We start from the raw sequence: 5470 nt of genomic DNA, 5'->3' as shown, positions 1-5470 counted from the left end.
TAAAAGTTAAGAATTAAGAAAATTCAATCAATGTTCTGTTTGTTCGTGATAGACCTTCGTATGAACCCCATTTTGGACGACATCAACAGTAATTCAGAAATCATACAGACATAGAGGGTGTTTGGGGTTTCATGTTCATCATCATAATGACTTTTAGACAAAACTGATTTATTGACTTATGATTGTAGAAAAAGTAGTTTTTAAAAAAGTGTTTGAATTAGTTTTTGTGGTGAGAAAAAGTCAATAAATTGTTTTTTTTCTTTTAAATGTTTTCTTAGCTTAAATGTATTTTAAGGTAATATTGATTTTTACAATTCAAAAACTCATAAAGAGTTTAGAAAAGATATAAATTCTACTTTTTAAAATCTCATTTTTTTAAGGGTTAAATAGAAATTGTTTTAAAAGTTTTTTTCTTTTAGCCAAACATTTTTTTTAGAAAATTGTAAATTTAGCCAAATATATTAATTACTTTGTGAAAAATAGCCAAAAAAACCCAAATTACAAAATTAGTTCTTAAAATCGCAGATGGATTAAGTCCATCTGTGATTTCGCATTTCCATCTGTGATTTTGTACATTCCATCTGCGATTTCGTAGCTATTTTGTATAAAAAAGTTTTTTTTTTTTCACTATCTTTTTTAGAGAAACTTTCTCTCTTTCCATTTCCCGTCAGTTACAACGCAAACCAAATATTTATTCATTTTTTTAGAGACGTTTTAAGCAAATTTTCCAAAGAAATAACAAAAAAAAATGATTATTTTTTGAAAAAGTTTATATATAATAAGGTTGTTTTGTAGTCAAACTCTATTAATTTTGTAGTAAAAAAAATCGCAAAATCACAGGTGAATAGAGAGGAAATCGCAGATGGACATAGTCCATCTACGATTTTAGGCTGGAAAAAGGAGTATATATACAACAAAAAAAAAACCACATGCGAATGTACAAGTGGCTAAAGCACGTTGAATAGAATTGTTATCGAGAATTAAGAAAAGAAACAATAGATTTGAATGATGAAAGATGATGAACACAAGGAGTAAATATTAATCATATCTCGTTTTTATTAAGACTGATTACAAAGTAAGCTGAAGAGAGATATTGTGTCTCGATATCATATGTCTACTTCAAGCCTAAGTCCCTATTTATAGGGAGCAAACAAAAAATATACTAAGTCTATACATTGACACTTCGCATACTACACTTCGCATGCAAAATTGACTTAGTAAAATAACATACAAATGCGAATCATTACAATACACTCTATTCGACTTTTACAACATACATCTACATTCTCCCCCTTTGTAAACAGTCGATGCAATTCAACTCAAAAGCTTTTGAATTGCAGAATGAATTGTTCTTTGCACTTCTCCATACCAGGAGATCACCTTCTTCAAGTCTTTCTTGTCACCTTCGTTATTTTTCTTGCAATTGTTCATACGTACAATGAAGTGCGTATATTGCGAAGAATTGTATCTTTCAATCTCTGAAGCTTTTAATAAGAATTTCTTTGGTTTTCCATTAGTGTCCCTTCCAGAAAACACCATGCCAAAAGGTTTAAGGCATATCTCACCCACAACATATTTTGCCAATGCAGATTGTGACAAGGTATCTTCCCAAGGAACTTTAACTTCTCTTCCTAGCAACTTTGCCAATTCTTCATCAGTAAGTGCAAGACAATCAAAATAGTTATCAATAAATGTCTTCACATGTGCGAATCCAACTTTAAACACATATGTCTCAGAGCCTTTGAGTTTGTTTTCTTCCATATGCTTCAGAATTAGAGCTACTTGAATTATATCATTGTAGTTCATCAATGAAAATCAGCAACTGTGAAGTCATATTCTTTGTTGTCAGCTCTGATGACAAAATACCAAAAATTTTGAAGCATGTTTTCAAACAAAACATCCTTCTTTATTGTAAGCACCTTCTTGATCTTCATCAGAGACCAAACTTCATCTGGATTCTTCCCAAGAACAACATGAAATCTGATTTTTATATTAGTGTAGTCATCTGGATTATCAAATTTTTCACTGATCTTGTATTGAGCTGTGATGAACAACATTTCATTAATTGGGAAGTCCAGCTGACAATGATCTGAGTTCGCAATATCGTAACTTCTTTTAGGCTTCTTCTCGAACTCATACATCTCCCTTCCTACAAATTTCGACTCTATAGTTTCGTAAGAGTAAAGTTTAGCAGGATCTCCTTTGTTCATGAAGGGAGGATCACTTGCCCTTTGTCTCATGATGCTCTGAACCTGTCTCATCCTCTCCAATTCAGCCTCAGCATCAGCTTTTAACTCCTCCTTCGACTTTTCATACAAGATGCCTTTTCCTTTTCCTGTTGCATCTTTCTGAGGTTTTGAGCTTGAACCTCCTTCGCTTTCTCCAATAACAATTCCCTTGGAAATTGTTTTTGTGGTGATTGTTGTTGAAGAAATCGGTTTTGTAGAAATGGGAAGAGTAGCTACCAGTTGAGTCGAAATCACTTTTCCCACTGTTTTAGCCTCATCTTCTTTGCTTCGACTTTTCTCTCCCCCTTGCACCCCAGTGAAAACAGGTGGAGCACTCTTCGGAAGTAAAGAAGTGAAATTTGAAAGCGGAGCAAGAGCCTTTTGAATAGCTTGTTCTAAAGTGTTAATCTTTAGAGTCAAGAATTCAGGAGTAATGATTTGCGAAGATGATGAATGCGAAACAGCTGATTTAAGCTCAGTAACTAATTTGATCAAGTGATCAAACTTCTCCATTGTGGCAGCTTTCTGATCTTCAATAACAGGAATAGTATTGAGCTTTTGGAGTTGAGAAGAAATTTCCATAATTTGCTTTTGAAGATCTTCTTGTCTCGTATGCACTTGTTGAAGATCCTTCGCAAGTTCAGACTTCAATTCCTGAATTTTGAAGTTGACATCCTCACGAACTTTCTTGACGTCTTGTACAAAAACAACGTGTCGTTCTTTTGTAGCAGCTTTAAGATCTTGAACTGCAAACTTAAAATTATTCCCTTGTGCTTGCACTCTAAGTTCGTTATTTTTATCAGATTGATCTACTTTCTCCATAATTCTTTTCTCAGCTCCTTTAATCATGACATCCACCTCCATTGCTGAGATTGAAGACATTCTCCCGGAATCGGCTTGGGATTGGATAATAGCCTTCAACTTTTGATTCAGTATTTTAAATTGCTTTCCTGTCATTAGCATATGATCAGGAATATCTTCTTCGTATGAATCAAAAGAAATGTCGTCTAGAATTCCTCCAAAAGCACCTTCTTCGACTTCAGGATTAGACATTTGTTGCGAAGTTGGAGGATTTTCAGGAGATTGGGATGGAAAAAGTGTGGTAAATGGATTTTGAAGGGCATGATCAAAGATGGATGAAGCTGTGGATAATGTGGTAATAGGTAAGGATGTTTGTATTGTGGATGCAACACTCGGAATAGGTACCTCCTCAGAAACTGACTTGGTAAGAACTATTTCGAGTGATTTGGAAATGGTAGTAGAAATTTGCGAAGTTGAAATGAGTGGTAAAGAGACGTTTACCACAGTTGTGACAGGTGGAGTTTCTGGGACAACTTCTTCATCTGATGATTCATTGCGAATCACCATCTTCCTCTTCTTAACCATCGTTCTTTGCATGTCTTTCGCCACATCTTCTGCCCGTTGGCGTTTCTTCCCTAGAGACACTGGGGCGGGAATAGTGCGAATAGTAACTCCTTTACTACTCACTTCCGCTTTGTGAATTTGCTTCAAAACCCCAGACTTGGAAGGTAAAATTTCCTTCTTCGATTTAGATAAAGTTTCCGCGGTTGGAACAACTTCATCTTGTACAATGGGTGAGGATGAACCCTTCGCACTTTTCTTGCTCACCTTCTTCTTCTTCGATGGTGTAGCAACATCTGGTAACACTCCAGTCTGAGCAGCTGTATCAATGTTTCACAAATATCTCACCAACACTTTGTGAGTGGGAGAAACTTTGCGAAGCATCGCATCCAGAATACGAGCCACATGAGTAAAAATGGCTTCATCATCTTCAACAACTTTGGGAAATTGGTAGAAGGAAAATTCAGCAACTTCAACATCTGTCATGATTGGAATGGCTTCTTTCTCGTATACTTTCTCCAAAATTAAACTCCAGTATCTTGCAAAAGATATCCCCTTCTCCGAAGTTGTGTTTTCCAGGCTTTTCACAAATTCTTTCCACAGTTGAGTTGCATAATCGACATTGATGTCATAGTAGATACCCATTACCATGGCATAAACTTCGACTCTTCCTCTATTCAAGCCGACTGATCTTCCGGTAAGACACCGTAGAAAAATGCCAAAAAGAAAATTCCATATGCATGGCAATCCCGACTTCCTGAAGTCACTGATCTTCTCTAACTCTGGTTGATGTCCCATCTCATTAAACATATGAATGATCTGAGAATTTACAGATTTAATAAAGGGAGGGTTGTTTGGAATCTGCAAGAACTCCGCGAACAAATTCTTTGACAATTTAACCCTTTTGTTGTTGATGAGACTAAAAGTAATCACATCCGCCGTGTGATTGTAAGAAGCCGTGGAAGCAGCACGAGATAGCCATACCATCGGAGCTGGGAATGATCGGAACATGGCAGTTGATAACGGTGATCGTTTCAAAGCCACGATAAGCATCTTCAGATCTTCTGGATACGCAGAAACGTTGGGATCAACTTGGTAATTAGTGCTTTGAATCTTCATAAGTGATTGAGAAAGGACCTCATCAGTGTTGGAATTTGTGGCTGCCATTGTTAGGGTTTGAAAGAAATTTGAAGATTGGATCAAGATGAAAGCTTTGAAGTTTTGTGAGAATTCTTGTTTGCGTAACCGTAGACAGTGTTCTTGAGCCCCCTTTTATAGGTTACTCAAAATTGAATTGAAATTAAAGCGGGATACATTTAATGCTATCCGACGTGGCACCTTGAATCTCGGATCATGACGGTAAAAGATTACTACGCTTCAAAAAGTAACTGTCACATCTCCTCGAAAACCGGATAGAATACCAACCATTTTGAGTATACAGCCTGTCATGTATCCGTTATAGAATCCGAACCGGTAAAACCCTTCGCATGGAAGCAAGGCTCTTTCACTTTTGGGATTTAAAGTGAAGTCATATGCCAGACTTGCGAAATCATCAGTCTGAGTTGGTTTTACTCAGAACCTCAAGGATTTCGTGTGTGCATTGTGTCAATAAAATGAGATAAGAATCATGAAATTTTGGAATGTTGTGATGTCAAAAAAAAATTAATTTGACCTGAATGCAGAAAAACCTCAGGCAAAGGTTGCTTCGTTAATCATCAAGAGAGATAATTAACTGCTTGTGTAGTTTCCCGTGAATTACAATCGAATACTTGTAAAGAAGTATCAAAGGGATTCTTTTTAAAAGGTATTTTGGGTTGGTTTGAAATTTCATTACATATCATCCTTAACATAAGGTGAAAAATTGTAAATGAAATTACTTG

This window comes from Lactuca sativa, chromosome 4 (assembly GCF_002870075.4).
Source record: "Lactuca sativa cultivar Salinas chromosome 4, Lsat_Salinas_v11, whole genome shotgun sequence".
NCBI lineage: Eukaryota > Viridiplantae > Streptophyta > Magnoliopsida > Asterales > Asteraceae > Lactuca > Lactuca sativa.
The sequence above is the reverse complement of the archived record's forward strand: the minus strand, read 5'-3'. Positions refer to the sequence as shown.